Raw genomic sequence first — 22924 nt, forward strand, 5'->3', positions numbered from 1 at the left:
GGAGGTGACAAGAGACGCTGGGAAAGGTTGAACTGGAGAAAAAGGAAACCAAAGGAAAGCTGCAGAGAGGGACTGAAAGATAACAAAAAGAGCAAGCGAGCGAGCGAGCAGGGTCTGAAAGGACCGAAGAGGGAGAAGGAAAAAAAAAAGACGGGGTGGGGGGTGGGGGATGGAGGGAGGGAGCTGCGAGCAGGGAGGAGGCAGGCTGGGAGGGAACGAGAGAGGGAGGGACTGAGGGACGGAGCGGGTGGGGGCTGCTGGCTCGGCGGCGGCAGCAGCAGCTTCCGCGGCTCCAGCCGCCCGCCGGCTCGCTCTCTCGCTCGCGGTGCCCGCCGCCCGCCGCCCGCCGCCCGACTCTGGGCTGCCCGCAGCTCCGGCTCCTGCCCGCCGCTCCGGCGCGGCTCGGGCTCCGGACCACAGGACTGCGAACGGCCGGCTGAGCCCCGGGCGTGCCGCTCGCGAAGCAGGTAGGTGGCTGGGCGGGGACGGCGAGGACGCGGAGCCCTGGAGCACTGAGGGGCTCAGGGAGTCGGGGGTCGGGGGTTCTGATCCCGGGGAGGGGGCTTTGCACCCCCGCGACTAACTTTCCACCGGTTCCGTGGATCCCCGCTGCCCTGCCGGGGTCTGGGCTGCGGAAGCCGAGTTTGGCGCGGGAGGAGGAGGAGGAGGTGAGCGCCGGGAAAACGCGAAGGGGTCCGGGCCGGACGTGGGGCGCCTCGGCGTGGGCAGGCGAGGGCTCTCTGGCCGCAGTCGGGACGCAGCGCCCGCGGCGGGGGAAGACCCGAGCGCAGCGGCGCGGCGCAGCATTCTCAGGGAGGGCGCCCGCCCGCCCCTCAGTCTGGGGACTCCCACCCTCGAGCCGCCCCGTGCGCGCCAGGTCCGGCCGCAGAGACTGCGGGGCGCGGCCAGGTCTCCCGCGGTGGCCAGCGGTGCGCCTCGCCGCCGCCGAGCCCCGGCCGGTGCCGTGCGCACTTTTGCATTTTGGAAGCGGGAACGTACTTCCTTTCTTTCTCATCTCGTCGCCCCGACTCTCCTCAGGGAAGTCTGGGACTCCCGACATTTGGGTCGACTCCCCGGACGTCCCTCCAGCCCTCGGCGGCGACCTCTGCTCCCGAAGTTAAGAGGAGCGAGTCACTTCCAGTGCGCGCCTGGAGCGCGGTCCCGAAGTTCCCAACTTCTCGCCCACCCTTGGGCGGTGGTGTTGGTGGTGTTGGAGGTCGGGGAGTGGTTGGTGGTTGTGGCCCCTTGGAGCCGTGGAGCACAGCCGCTTTCCTCCTGGACTGGGTTAATTTTGCTAATATGTTAGAAAAAAATACGACTAAAATGTGCAAAATCCTTCGTCGCGGGGTCAAGGTCCGTGAGAGGGACGGAGCTCTCACCCGACCGAAACCTAGGAGCGCAGAGCCTCAGTTTGACCGTTCCCCGAGCCCCTGAGCTCTGGCTTTTAATCCCGGACCTAGACTCCCCGGCTCCATCCTTCGGTCGCCGCTTCTCGGGATCCGTCCCCGCTAGCCCACGCTGCGAGGCCGGTCTGACGCCCTCTTATGTGGTCGTGTTCCCTAGAGAAATATTTCAGAGTGGCTTCGCGTCAGGATCTCCCGCTCCGTCCCCACTCCCCCGGGAACACAGAGAGCAGGGCCTCCAGCAGGTTGGAGGAGGTCTTTGGGTCGTTTGGGCTTCCGGCCGTTCTTAGCTCGCCGTGACCAAGGTACTCTAGTCCGGGCATCAGCGCCCCTTCCGCCCTCTGCCGGGAAAGCAGGGGTTAATGCCCCGGCCAGGTGGTGGCGAGCGAAGGTTGGCCGGGGCTTTCGCCGCCTGCCGGGGACGCGCGTCCTCTTGCTCCTGGAGTCCGGGAGGCCGGATTCTCAGCCCCAAGCGGCTTCCGCAGAGCCAGCGAGACCCCGGCTTCGCAGCCCTCTTTGTTGGTGTGCTGTTGGAGAGGTTCTCTTGAAAGGTTTAGAGAAGGTTTAGTGGGACCGAGAGATGGGGGCTTTGTGGAGAGAGTCCCTCGGCCCTTGCCCCCTGCCGTTTAGGCGGGGTCCCGCGAGGGCGCTGAGTCGACCATCTACGAGCACTCCAACCTCAGCTCCTTTGGCGGGTTTTCCTTGGTGCGCACCACGCACCAGCTCTCTCCGTTGCTCACATGTTGTTTAAGCCGCTGGCAATTCAGGGTCCACGACTGCAGTCTCCACCGCTTACTCCCATCTCACAGAACAGCAGGTGGAGACCCAGGGAAGTGAAAGGATTCGCTTAGAGCTGCTTAGGAGTGGAAGAGAATGTAAACCAGGTCTCCGAACTCCTAGTTCAGGGCTTTTTCTAGTACTCTTTGCTGTCCTAACCACTTTCTCAGCATGTGGCAAGTGTTCCCAGCCAGGCGGCTCTACGCCCTTTGCAGGCTGGAGGACTGGGTGCGTGTGAAGTCAGAGTTAGAGGACTGACTGGCCTCTTGTTAGGTGCTGTGCTGTGATCATTTCCCAGGGTAAATCATTTAGGTGAGAGTTTGTTGCAAACTATTCCTGTGCCTGATCTGAAGTCTGGAGGTAAAGAGAGCTCTTAAGACGGCCCCCACCCATAAAGTGCAACCCACAGGGAAAGAGCAGCCACTGTTTTGCAGCCAAGAGTACCTTGGCTTCTCAAGTCAAACCATGTTCAGACAGGGCAGGGTTAGGGATAGTCCCTAGGAGAAGCGAGGATTTGGAATTGGCTCCTGGATAGATTTCTGACTGAGAGAAAAGGATCGTGAGCACAAGGCTTGAGTCACTAAGCGGGTGGTAGGAAAGCTCACCACAGGTTACGAGGCTGGTCCAAGGACAGCAGAGTCAGGACCAAAGGGAATTTAGCCTTTGAGCGAGAAGCACTAGGGCAGTTAGAAGACCAGCTGCTTAGAATTCAAGCCCAGCAGGCAAATATATTCAATATCTTGTAGGAACCTATAATGAGAAAGAATATGAAAAGGAGTACATGTATGTATATGTATGGCTGAAATATTATGCTGTACAACAGAAATTGACACAACATTGTAAACTGACTATGCGTCAATTAAAAAAATAAAAAAGAACTCAAGCTCAGAGCCTGGCCCAGAGGTCTTCCAGCTCTAGACCCAGGGTGAGCAATTGTCTGGGAGGTCAGCACCACATGAGCTCCAGCTGGGAGATATTCAGGCTTTTGCTTCTCCTCTTCCCTCTTCCTGTTCCCTGGCTTTCAAATATTTCTTTGCCTCTTCCCAACCATAATTTTACTTCTTTATTTTTTTAATAGCGTTGTTGGGGATTGAACCCAGGACCTTGCGTGTGCTATGCACACACTCTACCGCTGAGCGATATACCCCCATCCCCTCAACCATAACTTTTAGAATTTAGATACAAGAAGGTTTGGGGCTTACTACTGGATTTACTCTGGGCAGGGCATTTACTGTGCTAGGAATAGTTTGTCAACAAACAGTTCTCGAGCTCCTACTTTGGGCCAGGCACTGGTCTAGGCCTTGGGGAGACAGGCATGAGGCAGTCAGACAGAGTCCCAGACCTCAGGATGCTGACATGCTAGGTGTCATCCTCCACAGGCTTAAAGTCCAGTTGAAGAGTGGAGGTAAATACACAAAAGAGGTCTGAAGAAGTGCTGAATCGGGACAATATAACAGAAACAGTCCTGAGCCTCCCCTCTAGTGGTTCAAGGCTCTGAGGTTAAAAATCTTGAAGCTACTGGCTATGAAATCTGGAGATTCTGTGGGCTTCCATGACCCCAGTGTCTGGTTGCCAAGGGTAACCCAGAGGCAGCTGCAATGATGACCTTAACTATGGCATTGGAAGACTGCTCTGCAGAGCTTCTACCAGTCAGAGTATGGCGGGAGGGAGCTGGTGAGTATTGGCAACTGTGATCTTGCTAGGTATCCGTAGAGACTGGTGCTGGGTAACCACGTACCTCTTAAATTCCAGCATCCACGGCTTCTTGGTGAAACTCCGTAGCCCCATTGTACAGATGGGTAAATGGAGCCCTGACTCTGCAGATTGGGACAGCTATTGAAAAAGAAGCCTAGGTGTCCTCCATCCCTGATTCCATTTACACTGGTGCTCTTACCTTTCTGTTTTGTAGATGAGGGCTTCTGAGACTTCAATGTGGAAGGCTTGTTTAAACACAGATTGCTGTGTCGTCCACCGCCCCCCCCCAACCCAGAGTTTTTGATTTGGTGGGTGGGTCCGCAGCAGGCCCAGTAATTTGAATTTTTAGTAAGTTCCCAGGTGAGGCTGATGTTTTTGGTCCCGGGACCACACTGAGAGAACCACTGTGGTAGAACAAGGAAAAGTGAGTGATTTTCTTGAGATTATGCAATGAGGGATCCTGGAACAAAGGCTGTAATTTAGCTCTAGGAACTCCCAGGATTTGCCTGTGTATGATCCTCTCCCCCCAGCCCCCTAGGAAGCCGTAGAATTAAAAGAATATTTTATCTTCATCAGTACACACACAGAGAGAATATATCGCAATATAATTACAGAATAAATAGGTGTCATGTGTTGGATGTAGACTCCATGCCCTGTGGCTCTGTAGGGGTTTATTATAGCAGCGTTGTAATTGAAAAGGTGTCACCCACTCCAAGAGCCCCTCATGAAACTTTCATAGCCTGGGTGGTCATTGTCCAAAAAGGCACGTCTTCTTTTAAAAGAAAGAAAGTCAGAGAGATTGCTTCTCCTGCTAACGGGACTATCTTTGTTTCATTTGACAGCAACTATGCAATGTGTTCTTAGGGGACAGAGAAAAAAATTGAACAGCCAATGTGAACAGTGGGGGGGGGGGGTTGGAGAAAGTCCACCTCACAGGTTTACAGCTCTGTTTGTGGAACAATTCAGAATGTGTTGAAAGTGTCCGTCTGTTTCATCTGTGTTTCTGGTGTGAAGCTGCATCTCAGCAGGAGGAAAGGAGAGTTTGTGTTTCACCTTAGCTGGTTGGGGAAATATAACAGCACATTTTATCCCCTATGTGTTAATTAGGCCCAAAAGAAAAGAACCATAAAAGAGTTGTTCTCCTAAATGCTGGCATTTTTCATCTGGATTCTATTTATTGATTATTTTACAGTCGAGAAGGAGCAAAAATCTATGTTTTTATAGCAAATAAAGCTGGCTGCAGTAATTATGTAGGCTCAACATGTCTGTTCTGGAGCAGGAAGTTGGAATTCAGCCTGACTCTCAAACATTTGGGTGAGATCTAATTGAGAAAGACATTTTTCAAACAACAAATATTTAGGAGTGCGGAGTTTGGCTGATGGTCTCCCTGGGCAAGTGCAAGTCCCTTGCTTTTAGTTTGATCCTTAGAGGTTGGGGGAGGCGATGGGGAAGAACCTGGTTGGTTGAGACTACAGTCATGTGAGGCTGAAACTTTGAGATAATCAGTGAGGCTGAGTAAAGGGAAGGAAGATGCCTTCAGGGAATATATTGCCTGTAACTGGTGGGCAAAGGCAGAATCAGTTAATCAAATTATTGAGTGTCCAGTCTTGGGAAAGGCACAGTGAGGGCAGGGACCAGGACTTGTACTTGTTCTGTATCTCCCATAATGCTTGCCTCAGGCACCTGTAGTGACAAGAGCCCTTGACTGGAATGGGTATCAGTCAGAGCTGCAAGTAGCAGAAAACGTGAACTCCACTGGCTGAAACAATAAGGCCCTTAGTACCTCCCGTTACAACAGGTGTGGGCTACCTGCCCCAAGCTTGGTTCTTATGGTGGTTTGACGGCATCATCCAAGATCCAGATTCTTTTCATCTTTTTCTTGGTCTCAAGGTCACAAGATGGCTGCAACAGTTCCGGGCATTGCACCCTTAGAATAATATGCAGAGGCAGAGAAGCCAGGAAGCGAGCCTTTACCAGAAGCCCCTCAGTGGACTTTCCCTTGTGTCTCATTGGCTGAAATTGTGAGTCACGTGTTCAGGCATGACCCAGCCACAGGCAAGGGAAGGACACCATCGTACTTGGCCTAGGATAATCTTGATTTATGTGTTGGGCCTCAGAGAGGGAAAAAATTAGGATGCTTTTGGAAAAAAGAAAGGAGCAGCCCAAAGTAGCTGCTATAGAGTTTAAGACCTGAGTTTCAATGCTCTCTACTTTTCAGCCCTGTGACTGACCCCAAGCGAAGTATTTCACTTCTTTGTGCCTCAGTTTGCTCATCTGTGCAACGAGGATTTATTGGGAAGATAAATCTGAATTAACTCAATAACTGCACTTGATTAGTATGCAGAGTAGAAGATTTTTGGAAGATTTGATCTCTGCCCTCAAAGAATTGTAATCTAGTGCAGAAGATGTGTGAGGACTAGACCACGTAGACTATCAAATAATCAGAGAACGGAACCAGAGAGTGAATAAATAATTATGATTTGCAGACCAACCATGGTAGGAGGAGCATGACTTCAGTGGGAGCCACAGCAGTTAGGGAAGACTTCCTGGAGGAGGTGGTTCATAGTGCATACTGGAACTCCAGCATCTTAGTGTAGATGGGTTATGAGCTCCTTCTGCACAACTTGCTGCCTCTTGCTTTCCTTTTCTCAGTGGTGAAATGGGATTGTTAGCCCAAGATGAGATCTTATTTCTACAAACAATGTCTTTGACAGTCCAAATATAGTCAGTTGCAATTCTGAGAGGCACATCACAGTGGCTTCTTTACCAGTCTTGGCATTCCCAGTTTCCACTCCTGGATGATTCAAACATCACTCAATCTCCATCTTTCATACTACATTTCAGTTGCCGATTAGATATTATTATCAATTATTATTATTATTAGGATGTCTGGCTGCCATCATAAAATCTATACACCTAAAATGAAATCTAATGTCTTCCCACCTCTCAAGCCATCTGCCCTTCTGGATTCTTCATTTTTGTTGTTGGCAGCACTGTCTTCCTGGATGCTTGGGCTCAAAACCTTAGCAACACTTCTGATGCCTGCCTCCTCCCTCTATTCCCAATATTCAAGCATTGACTTTGTTTTGTCTTCATCGTGTTTCTTGAGTACGAGTCCTCCTTCCTGGCATGAGACATGCCCTTTGTTCAGGCTCTTTCCACCTCCTGCTCTGATCTCCCAGCCCCAGGGGGACAGTGCCTGGGGGTCATGGGGACATACATGTCCTACAAGAGCTGTCTTTGGGGCTTGCAAATAAGGTCATCTGTAATTCTAGTGCAGAGGTGGCAAGAAGTCTAGAATCCTTGCTGCAGACACATTACGTTGCGTGAGCTGCCATTTCCCAGCCTCTCATACCTCCCTCCTTCAGATCATCCTAAAACATCCATTTGTTACCTTTTTTTTTCCCCACGCTACTTCCTGCATGAAGCTCAAGTCCCTCAAATGGACATCTGGAAGTCTCTACAACCTGCCTGCATCCTTTCCCCCCATCCTTACCTGCCAGGACTCAGTACTACGTCTGACTCTGCTTCAAGTTCTGCTTTTCTCTGTGTTTAAGCCAAACCACCCTTTTCTTCACCCTCTCTGTGTTAGAGCTACATCCTCATTAGACCTTCCCCGACCACAGGAGCCCATGGTGATCTTGAAGCATCGATCTCTCCTTCCCCTGAACTTCTGTAGCAATTAATGCCTACACCACAGATTCGGTACTTAGTACCATGCTCTGGAGTCATTGTTCAGCATTTTGTTGGCACATTCCTCATCTTCCCAATTGGATGTAAGACCATTGTGACCGGAGATGTGGTCGGAGTGGATCCTTTGTATCCAGTGTGGTGACCTGCAAACATGTGGCACTTCAGTGAATATTTATTGAGTTAACAATTACAGGAATGGCTAAATAAGGTCATTTACCTGAAAAGCCAGTTAATCTTTTTAAAAGTTAAAAAAATAATTTTTTTGTCTGTGGGGCAGGGAGGTAATTAGGTTTATTTATCTATTTAATGGAGGTGCTGGGGATTGAACCCATGACCTCGTGCATGCTAAGCACACTCTATGCCACTGAGCTATACCCTCCCCGCTGAAAAGCCAGTTAATCTTCACCTTTTTTTTCCCTAATCTCAATTTGGAGAAGGGACTCAATTTGATGGATGCCTGCAGGCTGCAAGCCAGGCACTACTGTGGGTGATTTTTAGGAACTGTTTTGACTCAAACTTGTAACTACCCTGTGAGGGCAGGATTATTGTTCTCATTTTACAGATGAAGATGCGGAGGCTGGGAGAGGTTAAATGACGTGCCAGGCTCACTTGGCAGCGGGAGGCAAAGCGAGGGCAAGGTCAAGTTCTTTCCTCTGTGCTGCGTTTCATACATCTTCCCGACGTCCTCCCGACCCTGTAGGTGCCCTGTTCTCCCAGTCTCTTTTCCCTACTTGCTGTGTCCCCTGCCTCCTTCTGTCTCCTGTCTCTAGTGAGACTCAGACCCTTTTTGTATACTGGGGACTTCTTAAAACACTGATATTTACCACGACTCTTTCCTGAAGACCTTCCTCTATTACGCTGAGGTTCTGATTGATCTGAACCTGGATCTGAGCCAGGTTTCCTGAACTCCTCTGCCCTTCCTTTATGACCATGCGATCCTTCGTATCCATCCACCCTTCCCTGCCACCACCCCTGTTCTGTGTCTCTGTGTCTCTGACATATCAACAGGAAGGTGGTCTGTTGGAGGTCTCTGCTCCTTCCAGGAGCTATGACTCCATTCTTGATAGCATTCTTCTTTCCTCTCATTCATTCATTTATTCATTCTGTAAATACTGATCACTGAGCACATGCTCGATAGAGCAGGGGACAAAACAAAGCCCTTGCCTACAGGGAGCTTGCATTGAAGCGAGGGGAGACAGGTGGTAAAAAATGAACACATGATATATACTTTGCACTTGCTGCAATGAAGAAAAACAGCAAGGTAAAGAGATATATATGGTGATAGGCTGCTGCTGTTTTACACAGTGTGGTCAGGGAAGGCCTCCCTGATGGTGACATTTGAGCATTGACTGAGAGGAAGGATGCCATGGGAATATCTGGGGGTGGGGGGCATTGGGCAGCAGGAATAGCAGTGCAAAGGCCCTGAGGTGAGAACTCCTGTGGTAAGTCCAAGGATGAGCGGGAAGGCGGCAGTGGGGAGAAGCAGGGGAGTTTGGTAGGAGGTGAGGGCTGCTCATCTTCAGCTTCTTCACTGTCTCAGGGACACAGTCACCTTCTCACAGCTGTTGCCATTGGCTGAAATGACCACTTCCCTCCACTCAGCCAGGTCCCACTCAGCCTTCACAGCTCAGCTCTGGTCCGCCACCCGCTAGGGGGCCTCCATCTCAGCCATCGCTCATTGATCTACCTCCCTTCTGAGTTCCTCCATCTCCCTCCTCTCCACTGCACAGCCGAGCTCTTGATTTCCTGCTAGCTGGTTCTCTGTCACCTGGGCTCTGTCTGTGTGGGCCTCACCTCCCTAACAGACCAGCTCCTTGAAACTGACTTATGCCTTCTCCCCAGGAGCCAGCACCAGGCTGGGCTCAGTGTCTACCTATTGGTGATGCTGGTGGCAGAGGTGGGAAAGGGGTGGGCTCTGCAGAGATCTGTGGGTGGAACCCTCTTCACGCTATATCCATGGACCCTTCACAGTAGACAGGAAATCTTTTCTTCTGGACAATCTTGGACCACTTTGTGCTGGGAACCTCCATGAGCCTCCGCCTGGAACTGGGAGAGGAGTCCACCTTTCCTCAGGACTTGGATGCAATTTCGGCTGAGGTGGGAGGGAGAGGAGCTGGGATGCAGAGAAAGCCTCTTCTTTATTAGCCTTTATTGTTCAGTCAAAGTGGAATAAGAGGTTTTGGGAGTAAAGGAGGAGGGAATTTACTGAAGATTCCAGAGACTTCCCTGACATCCAAGATAGGAATCCTGAGTGCGGAGACTGACCTATGAATGACCTTGGGCAAATCACTTAACCTTTGCCTATTACAGTTTCTTCTCTGCCCAGCTTCCCCTCTTCCCATCCACTGTAGAAGAAAATGGACAATGAACCTGATTTTTAGGGACTCTAGCTACTCCCCAGGTTGGTCTCTGCATTAAATTTTAGACCGATGGTTTTATTATTATTATTATTTTTAATTTTATTGAGTTATAGTCAGTTTACAATGTTGTGTCAATTTCTGGTGTACAGCACAATTTTTCAGTCATACATGAATATACATATATTCATTTTCATATTCTTTTTCACTGTGAGCTACTACAAGATCTTGTATATATTTCCCTGTACTGTAGAGTATAAACTTGTTTATCTATATACCAGTGGTTTTAAAACTTGAAAAATGTACAGATGGTTCCATTTTAAAGGGGGAAAATTCTTCCCACAGACCTCCGATATTGTCTGAAATTATTAATATAATAATATTTAAAAAGATAAATACAAAACCAGGCATAATCAACTTATGCTTATAACTCATACACAATCTTAGAGCCCAGATAAGTTTATAAATGTAGACTACGGAGCCAATAACGTTCAGATTAACAATGTTAATTTACTGTAATAGACGCCACTGTGCTAAGACTAAATTACCTCTTGCTACATGAGCCTTCCACCACGTGCTCTGTGGTGACCTCAACTCTCCTACCGCTCTTCTTAGCTGGAACCACTGTGAAACCTTTGTTCCTACAACATGCTGAAGGGTCATCTGGCCAGCACTTGGCACAAAAGCATTTGTGCGTGAGGCTGCCATCTTTTTTCATTAGCTCACAATTAAAGGGGCTCTGTTTAGTTCTAGCGCAACCACAGATGCTGACGCAAAGCTGGTAGGGACTGAGTGGGAGCGCTCGGTCACCGAAAGGAAAACACATCAGTACTTACCTGCCTAAGGAATCCCTGCTTGAGAACAGCTGCTGTGTGCTCTGAGACAGCGCCCCTAGCGGTGTGGGAGAGTTAATGCTGGAACTGCGGCTAACTGCTCTGCAATCCTAATACTAGCCACCATGTTTTGAGCGTTTGTTGTGCACCAAGAGGTAGGTGGAATAGTATTAGCTCCATTGTGCAGATGAGAAGGCTGAGGCTCAGAGAGATTGAGCAGGCAAGGTCCCACTGGGTGTTGGCAGCATCTGGATTCCATCCAGGTCAGCAGAGCCCCCTGAACTTCCTACAAGGCTTCACTGCCTCCCTCCCTACAGACCCTCACCAGGTTTCAGGGCACTTTGATGTGAGTATAAGGACTTTGGAGTAATTTGGGAGCCTCTGAGATTCTCACGGTGGACTCACAGCGTTCTGGTGGAGTAAAGTGTCGCTTGGTGCAGAGAAGAGGAGTGAAGCCAGGGAAGAGCAGGATGACGGTTCTCAGAGCCTCAGGCGGCTTTGGCTGGCAGTGGCAGGGAATGGAGCCTTCCCCGAAGGCTCCGGGGAGGAGTTGCCAGTTACCCCAGGAGAGAAGATGCCTTAACGATGGCTACCTTCATTAAGGCTTCACATTTTAGCAAACACTTTTTTTGGTGCATTTATTTTCAAGTTTTGGAGTTTTTAAAATTTGTATTTTTCTTGTGGTAAAATACACATACCGTAGAACTTCCCATCTTAACTGTTTTGAAATGTATATTTCACTGGTATTAAATGCTTCATCATGTTGTGTGACCATCACCACCACGCATCTCTATAACTATTGTGTACTTTACAACAACTTGGCAAAGCAGGTTATTGTCCTCAGAACGGGGGCTCAAGTGCCTTGCCCAGAGTCACACCCTGAACCTGTGTCTGCCTCTCGTTGGTGACCTGGAGCGACAGTGGTGGGCTTGGTTTACCAGAGGCTTGTGTGGGGCCATGGGAGATGGCCAGGCTTCCCGTGGTGAGGGCTTCATGGGATGACCTGGGAAGGGCTGACCTGGAATTAATTCTGCTGTTTAGTCAGGGTCAGGGTGACTCATTCCTGTGTATCTAGGACCCACCTTTCCTCAGAGCACAGATTATTTAAAACCCACTCCTGCGCTTGGAAGCTGCCCTTCCCCAGCTGGACTTGACTGGTTTATCATCCAAGCTTAAAATTAAATACAATAAATAAAAACACCCCGAAACTTTTTTATCCTGCAGTGGATGAGCAACAATCTACATATGCAAATAAATGGCATGCCTATCCCCATGAATATTGATTTGGAAAGAGAGTCTGAGGCCCTAAAATACACTAAAAACCCTCAATGTGGCATTTTGCAACTCTTCCTGCTCGCTCCGATATCACAGCCTTATTATATCTTAAGATACCCCTGTTCCAAGCTGACCTCCCTTTGAACCTCTGAGGCTCCCAGGGGGACACAGAGTGTTTCAGGTCGGCAGGACAGAAGCTGGGGGTGATGGGTGAATCCTGACCCTGGGGGTGTGGCTTATCCTTCCCTGGAGGGGCCCAGGCCTTAGCCCTTCTCAGATCCCAGCATTAGTGGTGAATCCCCAAGGTCAGGGGACAGTTCTGGGGAACACCACAGGGCAAGTTCCAGCCTCAGACTCTGGTGCTATCAGGGCAGTGGAAGGCAGGAGAGGCAAGGGGCCTTGAGAATTATCTTAACCCTCAAATGAGGCAAATAAGGAAATTGAGACCCTGGGCTGGTGGGTGACCTGCCCAAAATGACACGGTGAGTTAATGGCAGGGATCGAGAAATCTCATTCATTCTTCGCCCTGAAAAGCACATTTCTTTTTCTGTGTGTGTGTGTGTATACAAAGGGGTGGGCAGTCTGGCATTTAAAGTTTGTATACTCTTTTGGGGGAAGAGTCATTTTTCTAGTGTGACCATTCACCCAGAGATGGGCAATGACTGAAAATCCAGCCTTGTTTCCCATTTGGGTTGAAAGAAATGATTTCCTTCTTCCCCCTGTAGATTTCCAAATTAGATTATACAAAGGCCAGAATTAATGTGAGGTTGCATGAGACAGCGCGCCCCAGCTGAAGCGATGAAAGGGCCAGATGGAGGAGGGCAGGAGTGGCTCTGAGGAAGCCAGAGGTTAACAACAGGCTGGGGGGGACCACGAGGGGCAAGAGTTAGGAACTGGCGGTGATGTCTGTGCCCCAGGGTGTACAGGGAAGCCTCTGCTGGGGGAGGGGGAGGGGATCACTGTACCATCTGAAGATGGGTCTCTCTTTCCTGCTGTTTACTGGGCCTCCTTTTCCTTGTCAGGAAATATTGGAATTCTTTCTTTTCCAGGCAGATTTATCTGACTGGCTGCGCTGGGTCAGCGCCAAGATGAGTGCATCAGTATTTGTGTCTGTGTTGGTGTGTTTCTGTGAGTGTTTGATGGCCTATGTGTCTGCTTTCATCCACGTGTGCGTTTTCCAGCATGTGGAGGAGTGGGTAGGTTTGTATGGGAGTCTGTGTGTCCGTGAATGGCTGGGTGTCTGTATGTCAGTGTTTCATGACAGCATGATTATGTGTTTTAATGTGTGCGTCGGTGTGGCGACGGTTCTGTGTATGAGTGCGTGTCCCCATGTGTATAGTGTAGTGCAGGAGCCCACGGGGTTGCGAAGGGTCACAGTGCTGTCCACCTGGGGTCCTCTCTAAGGTGCTCCCACCCAAAGCCCTCACCTGGTTCCTGACCCAGGTCCTAACTGCTCTCTGTCTCCCTCCTGCTCCCTCCCTCAGCCCTGGCCTGGCCCTGGATCATTTGCATTTGTATTTGCATATTATATGCATATCATTTGCACGATCTGCATAGACTGCTTTCAGTTCTGCAGTTTTCAAGGTAAAATGGAGTTGCTCTGCTCGAAGGTCATTATATTAAGAAATGCTGCTTTTTCTTCTATTCTTTTTGGTCCAGAACTCCGTCTCAGAACTAGGGGTCTGGGGGAGCATGAAAGTCCAGAAACCTCTGTTTTTCCCTCCATGGAGCAGAGGGATTGCTTGGGTGGGTAGAGGCCCTGGGACCCTGGGAGGAGCAGTTGGGGGTAGATTTTCTTACGCCACGGGTAGTTGCTTCCTGCCAGAGCCCACTCAGTCATATCAGAGCCAGAGACAAATACACTCCAACTGGTGCCCTGTGGCCTACTTCTCAAGCCCCCACTGCCTCCTCCTGTAGGGCAGGGATGGGGGAGGAAGGGCCACCTGGGATGTTTCAGCACCTCCACATCCATTTCTGGCTGGGGAGGGACCCTGAAGCCAGGGCGAAATGAGGGAGCAAAGGGTATTTTTTCTTTTCAAACACATAATATATAATTTTTATTTATTTTCTTCCAGTTTGACTGAGGTATCACTGACGTACAGCACTGTGTCAGTTTAAGGTGCACAGCATAATGATTTGATTTACATACATCATGAAATCATTATCACAAATTTAGTAAATACCCATCACCTCATCATATAGGTCCAAAATTAAAGAAATAGAAAAAAAAGTTTTTTTCCTTGTGATGAAACTCTTAGGATTTCCTCTGTTAACAACTTTCATGTGTAACAGACAGCTGTGTTAATTATGTTTATTATGGTGTGCATTACATCCCTGCCTAGTACATAATTAATGATATTTCTAATGCCACAGAAAATACCGACCTGAAAAGCTTCCTTAGGTGGTCTGTACCCCCAGAGAATTTTCCTTATGGGCCATCACTGTGCTCAACAGTCTCTCTTTAGATGTGGGCTGAGTCCTGCCTGTGTGGTTTCTGGCATGTTGCCTAACTTGTCTGAACACCCGTTTTCTCATTTGTGAAAAGGGCAGTAACAATAGTACAGTAAGTAATATATAGAGTTGTTGTGAAGATTAAGTGAACATGCAGGTAAAGGGCTTAGCTTAGTGCCTGGAAACATAATAAAGACCCAGTAAATGTTAGCATCACCAGTCCTTGTGGGCTCCATTAGAAAACAGAGGTTCCATAGTATGTCTTTTACACCCTAGTATAAATTGTTCATCAAATGCTCCTCAGGCTAGCAACAGGCTTGAATCCCTTCTGTGTATTTCAGAAAGTCAAGTCCCCACGGAACCTGGGCTGCTTTCGCCTTCCCATGGGTGGAAGGATTTGCAGAGGCAGCAAGGGAAGAAGGAGATTCTTTGTGTCTCCAAGGATTCGGGTCTTCACTGTCCCCCATCAAAGGATCAGCAATATCTCATTTCTTGTGTCTCATCTTCTCTTTGAGTCTTTACTCTTGGTAAGGCCCTGCTGGGAACCAAGGGCCATCCTTGGCTGAGGAGATCTTGGGTTCCCAGAACACAGAGCTGGAGGCCGGACTTGGTGCTAGTGCTTTCCTGGAGGTAGAGATGCAGTCTCAGGGCAAGGAGAGTGAGAGGAAAAGGGAAGTGAGGCAACAAAGGAGGAAGAGCAAATGCCGACCAGCCACAGATTCGCGAGGAAGGAAAGCTGCTTGCTTACTCATGAAGGATGTCTGTGGTTAAGCCAAATGGAACCAGTGTGACTCAGAAGAGTTCGCTCAGGGTGGAAGGAGAGAGTCTCTGGCATCTGCCAGCATCTCAGTCTCTCATTGGTCCGAGTTTTCCCCATGGGGCAGTAACTCCCTTGCACTTCTGGGTCACATCACCTTGCCCATCTGGGCAGCCACTGGGGATGCCGTACCCCGTGCCCTGTGGTGTGGTGCCTCAGCTGAGTCCAGAAGTGAGAACAGCCAGCACCTCCTTATGTCCAGGGCAGTGAACCTGGGCACTGGAGCTGCAATGGCTCCTGTTTTGCGTGCAGGGGAGGTTGTGCCAGAGCCGGGCCCTCACCCCAGAGGAGGCTGAGATGGTGGCGGCGGCCCATCTCTCCACTGCACAAGTAGCAGATGGGTGGTCTTGGAGGCAGATGGGGCTGAGCAAGTCTGGGGAGCCACCTAAATCGGGTCTGATTCAGCCACCATTAGCCAATTAATTAATCCACAGTTAGGACCAGGTGCTGGAGTCTGGCCCTGACCCTGCAGGCAGTGGGGAGCCGTCAGCATTCTTGAGCAGGTGAGAGACCCACTCAGCACTCAGCAATGACTGGGTATGCTTGTCTGCTCAGACTGTCATAACACGGTACTGGAGACTGGGTGGCCCAAACAACAGAAATTAATCTCTCACCGTTCTGGGGGCTGGAAGTCCAGGATCAAGATTCTGGCTAATTTGGGTTCTGGTGAGAGCTCTCTTCCTGGCTGGCAGACAGCTGCCTTCTTGCTATGTGATCACATGGCCCTTCCTGGGTAGTGGTCACTCACAACAGGTCGGAGAGAGAGAGAGAGAGAGAGAGAGAGAGAGAGAGAGAGAGAGAGAGAGAGAGAGAGGAGAGGGAGAGGGAGAGGGAGAGAGGGAGAGGGAGGGAGGGAGGGAGAGAGAGAGAGAGAGAGAGAGAACGAGCTGGAGTGCTTTCTGGTGAGTCTTCGTCTAAGGACGCTAATCCTGCTGGATCAGGGTCCCACCCGTATGACCTCACTTGACCTTAATTACTTCCTTACTCCAAATACAATCACGCTGGGGTTAAGGCTTCAACATATGAATCTTGGGGGTTGGGGAGTGGGGGACACAAACATTCAGTCCATAACACAGGGGTTATTTGGAGAGGGTCTGTCTTCAAGTCTGCTTGTCTTCGTCCACAAAAAGTCAGACGGGAGCCGCTGCCAGAAGCCCTTGCATTCCCGACTCAGTTCAGGGGAACAGAGAAGGCTCAGAGATCACTGTTGTCCGTGGAGTTTTATTCAGCAGTGGTGAGACTGGGTCCCTCTGTAACCCCCATATATGACCTAATAAGAGAGAAGGTCCTTCCTGGGTGAGGGGTAGTGATTGCGAGCACTGGGTGCCTGGCCGTGAACCTCAGCTCTGCCATCTAGGGGTGATCTTGGGCAGATGGCTCAACCTCTACTCATTCAACAAATGTTTATGGAGCACTTGCCATGTGCCAGACCCTGTTCTAGCTGCTGGGGATACAGCAGCAAACGATATGAGACAAACAGACGGAAATCCCTGCCCTTGTGGAGCTGACATGCTAGTGGAGACACCCAGCCTATAAACAAAATTAGTAGCTGATGGAGCACATCTGAAGCTGACAAGTAATGTCGGAAAAAAAGACAGGCAAGGTAACGAGTGGTGGAGTGTGGATGGGATTGCAGTTTTAAGCAGAGTGATTAGGGAAGGTCTCAGTAAAAAGGTGACATTTAAGTCAACGCATGAAGGAGATGAGGGAGGAGCAATGATGCGATCTAGGGGAGGTCGTTCTGTGCCTCAGTTTCCTCACCTGTACAATGGGGTTGTGATAACACCTGCCGCACAGAGCTGCTCTGAGGGTTGGGTTAATCCCTGCAGTGGGCTTACAACTGGTTTGGCGCACAGTCAACGTGCCTTAACTTAACGTCACCTGTTATTCTTGTCACTGCCGCTCTGGTAGGATCCTGTCTCTGCTGCCTTCGGGCAGCCTGGGCTCCTGACTACAGGGGGCTCGGTGATCTTCACCTTCCCAGGAGTGGGAGCCGCTCTCCTCCAACCTTCCCTATCTCCTCATTAAAAGGGGACACACACCCTTGCAGTTTGAGAAGCAACACATGCATTTTCTTTTTACTCGAGCATCTAACTCCCAGAGGGACTTGCAGAAAAGTCTTTAGCAGAATCCAGGTTTCGGAAGCAGCTTCCAGCATTTCTCTGGAGCATCTGCAGACCAAGGCGGGCAGGTGTTTCTGGCCCAGCTCAGGTCTGAGCTGGGGGGAGGGGTCGCCCACCCTGAAAACCAGACCCCCAGCAGCGGGGCCGCGAGGTCCTGTCCTGCTGTCCCCTCAGCCTGGCTGGGCGGCTGCCCACGTCTCATCAGCAGGCATCGGGAGTTCCTCCAGCAATTGGGATGCCATTATTTACTACGGCAGAGATTTTTGTGGCTGTAATTCACCAGCCCTGAGAAGCTGGGGACCTGAATCTCAGTAGCCCTCAGTATAGATATTGCATCTAATAATCCTCTATTACTATGCAAATACATCCTATAGGCTACTGACGTCTTTTCCTTTCAAACACTTAATACATAATTAATGATACTTCTAATGCCACAGAAGACACCAACCCAAAAAGCTTCCTGCTGTAATTTATACCCACCCAGGCAAAAAGATTCGTTTATTGGTTCACTTATCATGCAGGAGTGTGCCTCTCCCTGCCCTCCCCAGGAAGGGGCCGTAGAGTCAACGGAGGCAGGAAGCATTGGGAGGGCAGCCTGCCCTCCAGACAGCATTGAGCCGAGCAGGAGGATGGCTGTGCGTGGGAGGGCACCCTGTGCCAGCTTCTCCATGGATGGCCTCATTCAGTTTTCTCACACCAAGCTGTGAGGGAGGTCTTCCTGTTATCCCACTTTCCGGATGAGGAAACTGAGGCCAGAGAGGTGCTGCAACCTGATTATACTTGGTCCTCTCTGCACATCGGTGGACTGCACAGTAGAGTTGGGAGAGCCAGGCCTGGGACGTGGGTAAGCAGCTTAGCTTCTCCAAGTCAAGTTTCTTAACCTGTAAAATGGCAGCAACAGTCACTACTCTGCAGGATTATCCGAGAATTGCAGGTGATGGCATGCTTACTGTTTGCCTTTTTTGGAGGTGAACGGCGAGAACATCACTTTTGAGGCTGTTGTTTTGGCAGCTTGGTGGTCTTTTTTGGCAGAGAGAGTGATTTGGAAGGAGATGAGGTTTTGGACCCTCTGACGTCGGGAAACACACCTTCTCAGGGCAAACTGGACTCTGACAAGGAAACCCCATCACAGAGTCTCCCCGGTCCCTGGGAAGTTTCTCCCACCAGGCTTTGAGCAGCACCAGCCCTAGGAATGAAGGAAACTTGGTGCCTCGAGACATCGTATCAGCTGGAAATGAAAAGACTCAGTACCCAGTGAGGAGACATAACGGGGGTCCGCACACAGGCGCAGGACCCCGACGGCTGGGGGGCACCCGGGTGGTGTTGTCAATGCACAAGGGAAGAGGGCACCGGGCGGTGGGTGGGGTGTGGCCGTGTTCAGCACATGGAGGGCCTGAGAGTAAGGTATGAAGTGAATTTCAAGTGTGAGATGGTGGGGATGGCAGTCCAGCCTCTCCCCAGGGGGTTGGGGTGGGCTCGTCCCCTTGACTCCGCCCCTCTGCCCCTCTGCTCTCCCATGGAGGACATAGACCATGGACGGGCAGAGCCTCTTCCCCAGCCTAGGGCAGGAAGAGGAGCTGGAGGCTGAGCAGAGGCAGGAGGGGCGGGGTGTGGTGGTGCTTGGAGGTGATGGGGGAGCTCTCTGCAAAGAGCCACTGTGGCCAGGTGGGTGCAGAGGCGCATGGGGGACCCCCTCACGGGCCAAAGGACTGGGGTTCGAGTTGCTTTCCTTCTCTCCCGGGCAGCCCTTCCCACGCCCTCCCCCCCAACCCCCCACCCCGGAGCCCCTAGGCTGCCCCCTCATGCTTCCTTGTCCCATCCAGACCACAGTACCAAGGGCAGATGTGGCTTGTGCCCGCAGAATGAAGAGCTGCTCCTCACTCAGCAGCCCCCTGCTTTGCCTCAAGCCTTCTCCATCTTTGGCTCGTGGTCTCCCCCCAACCCAGTCCACACTCCCCGTGGCAGGCAAAGGGATTGTTCTAAAGTGCAGACTGGACCATGTCCCTGTCTTGTCGGAAACCTTTTAATGGTTCCCCGTTGCCCTCGGGATAAAGTCAAAACTCCTTAGCACAGCAGTCGAGGCCCAGCTGCCTCTCCTCATCCTCTCTCCATAATCCGCCCTGCACTTTATGCTCTGGTGACACAGACCTGCTTCCAGACCCCCTCCCCCAGAACACACGGTGCTGCGGTGCTGCGACACACCTCCGAGCCTCCGCTCACGCTGTTTTCTGACTGCGGTGCCCTTCCCTATTTCCTTAGTCTGGCTGACTCTCACTTGTCTTTCAAAATTCAGCCCAGACACTGCCTCCTCCAGGAAGCCTTCCCTGAATTCTCCTCCCTCTGTTGGGCTAAGAGACCTTTTCTTCCCCCTTGGCACTCTGGTTTATAGCTCTATAAGCCTTATAACCTCAAAACCAAAGTGACAGCCTCAGGACCAGAGACCTGGTCAAAGAGGGACTCAGTACCTAGCGCGGTCCCTGGCACGTAGGTGGGCTAAAGATACGTTGTTATACTGAACTAGTCCTTGTCCTTGACGTGAGACCCTGATGCCTGCTTGTGGCTCTCCCTGACTTTTGGGAAAGAGGTGGGATTGGGCGGCCAGTTTTGGGGTGTCCTGTGAGATATGGGAGCCTTGAGACCATGCAGGGTTTTGTTAGGAGGATCCAGGCTCTGCTTGATTTTAGCAACATCAGTGTTCTGAGTCTCTGGAGGGTTTTGGGGAGTGATGGGGTGAAATGATATTGAGGTGCCCTCAGAGGCTTGAGAAATGAGGATGACATTGGGCGATTGAGACAGCAGGGCAGGTGAGGTCATTTAATGCAAAGTTTCCATTTTCCCTCCTGGTCATGTCTCTGGATTTGTGACATATTTTGGCATTTGGATTATTTTAATCAGCTCTCTACTTTTGGTCCCCAACTTGATCAAACTTGATCCCCACACCCCTCACCGTCTGCAGCAAAAGAGATTTAAGTAGAGGAAAATCTTCAAAAAGTAGGAGACTCTGAAATGGGTTTTCAGGAAGGCGGTGACACCCCTTTGCTTTGTGCAGAGTAGGAGTCAATAGGTTGTACGTGTCGGGAAGAGCCTCCTTGCTTCTTGGCCGTCGGGCGGACGAGGCAATGACATCACCAGATCCTGAGTTCGGAAGGTGGGAAGGGCAGAGAGGGCCTGGTTCTGGGCCAGGAACTGCTCTGGGGCTCCCCAGTGGAGGCTCTGTGTCCTTCTGGGTAATTTCCACCTTTAATTTCTCAGTGTTTTATGAACAGGGAGTAAATCAGGACCCCATGCCGACTGCTTCATGTAAAGGATTAATAAACTGGAGATTTATGGGGCAGTGGCAGAGGAAGGCGGCGGGAAGGGAGAATGGGACGAGACTTGGTTCCCAAGGGGCAGGGGCTGGCTCCAGGACCTTCCTCCACTGGGGTGTGTCTGCTGAGGGCTCCTTCTGGGATCCTTGTCTTTTGGGGCTTGGAATCAGGGTTGGGTGGCCAGGCTGGGCCTGGGCCCTGGTTTGTGCACTCTACTTAGGATTGAACCAGGCAGGCTCACGGTTGAGGGGAGGAAACCATCCTTGGGTCTGTATAGGTTGACAGCCTGGTATCTCTTCTTTAGAGGTGCATTCAAGCTCTGGGCTTAGACTCAAACAATCTAGAAATGCAGGTTCATGTTCTCCTTGTTAAGTTGCAAGTAACAAAAAAGTATAACATTAGGGGCTTGAACCGTATGAACCCAGTCCTTCCCACCTCTCTGGCTGCTCTCCTCAGCATGTTGGCTCATCGTGGTGCTAGCGCCTCATGGTGGTGAGATGGCTGCTGTGGTTCCAGTCATCACATTCCAAAATGACAGTGTTCAGCGAAAGAAGGGGGCACGGCTGCCGGGCAGGCATTTACTGCAGTGACTCTGGGTGATTGGTTTTGGCTTGCTAAGCCTTAGTTTCCCCGTCTGTAAAGTGAGAATAATAATAGTAGTTGTCTTATAGTGTTGTGAGGATTAAATGTATAAGGCACGCTGAGCACTGAGCAGGATGCATGCAGTACGTGCTAAGTGTTAGTATCTGTAGCAGCTGAGTGAGGTCGAGCCCATTGCTTACCCTGTTTGGGTGTCAAATGGAGGTGGTGTTACCTCCTCCAGGGTCACATCTGCATTTGTTAACACCACTGCTGGTGTTATTATGGTCGGAACCCTCATGGCATCCTCGATGGCAGCATGGACTAGGGTCCTCCTCTCACCTGCGGCTTTTGTGATGTGAAGTTACCTTTCTGAGCCTCGACTTCTGCATTTATAATATGGTGATACTGTTACCTCATCAGGTAGTGGGTGGGTTGAGTCGGTGAGGCAGGAAGTATGGCACCTCGTGGGTGTCGGGCCGGCACACTACAGGCCTCGGTGAGACCCCCTGGCCTTCCTCTCCCTTGTCAGTGCTCATTTCAGAGACCGGAGGTGTAAGGATCAGGGTCCGTTCCCTTGGGGGTGATGAGGTGAAGCAGGTTGTGTGAGTCATTATTCAGGTCCCTCAGGGATTGGGGTGCCGGTCAGGAAGCAAGGGGGAAGCCCAGGATTTCAGAGGGGCCTGCCGTCCAGGGGGCAAAGGAAAGGCCAGAGATTAGATGGTGTGAGGCTGCCCGGAGCTCCCTGGGGACTTCGGACGCTGGGTCTCTGATGGCACAGCTAATTCTAGCTTCCACGGCCTGCCTTGGCCAGGGCTTGTCCAGCTGCAGGTAAGGGCCTCCCAATTGCGGGTGACCAGGATTGCAGCAGGGAAGGGGTACAAAGGCAGGGGAATAAGCCAGCGGGCCTGGGAAATCGCTGAGATTGCTGGAGATGGTCTCTACAGGCTGGGGGTCTTTGTGCAGCCAGGCTGGCCGCCCCGGGCCATCCTGGACTCTGGAGACCTGCGACTGGGGCGAGTTCAGCTCTACAGGCTCCTGATCAGAGACTGTGGGCTGGGGCAGCTCAGCTGAGGGGCTCCGAGCAGGGCCTGCAGACGCCCCTTGCCTGGGTTCGACGCTCAGCTCTATCACCTATCTTCTGGGTGATGCTTGCGGCTGTGTGCCTCAGTTTGCCCATCTGTGAAATGGGATGTAAAACAGCCCCTCCTCCTAGGGTTACTGTGGGGACTGTACGTGGGTAGGCACCCAGCACGCTGCCTGGCACACAGTCCGTGCTCAGTGAGGATTAGCGGTTGTTTGAGCACGATACACAAGCATTTCCAGCTTTCACCCAGCAAATCATATTTGTCTCTTACTTGCTCTTCTGAGGCTCAAGGCCTTACTCTGGAGGAGGAGAAGGGTGGAGAGGACGGTGGAAAAACCCTGCATCATTAGTGATTAAGTGTCAATAAAGCTGCCCAAAGGGCCCATGAAACCTTCAAAGAAGCTGGTGTGAGCACAGAAGGGTCCAGGGCTGGAGGATTAGCACAGAAATGGGGGAGGGAGCTTGGATCAGCAGCTCAATTCATGGCCCAGGAGAGGGTTGGAGCATCAGTTCCTGAAGAGCAGCC

The 22924-nt window shown here is 51.1% G+C and overlaps 1 protein-coding gene across 1 annotated transcript in view; it reads left to right on the plus strand.

Moving 5' to 3' along the window:
• Positions 1 to 233: 233 nt before the first annotated feature.
• The window catches only part of MEGF11 (multiple EGF like domains 11), a 332393-nt gene continuing 309702 nt past the window's right edge, over positions 234 to 22924 (plus strand). Inside the window, exon 1 of the mRNA XM_032480910.1 lies at positions 234 to 467. The gene's annotated coding sequence lies outside the window, so the exon portion shown is untranslated. The remainder of the gene's footprint in view (positions 468 to 22924) is intronic.

The sequence above is a fragment of the Camelus ferus genome, chromosome 6, assembly GCF_009834535.1.
Source record: "Camelus ferus isolate YT-003-E chromosome 6, BCGSAC_Cfer_1.0, whole genome shotgun sequence".
NCBI lineage: Eukaryota > Metazoa > Chordata > Mammalia > Artiodactyla > Camelidae > Camelus > Camelus ferus.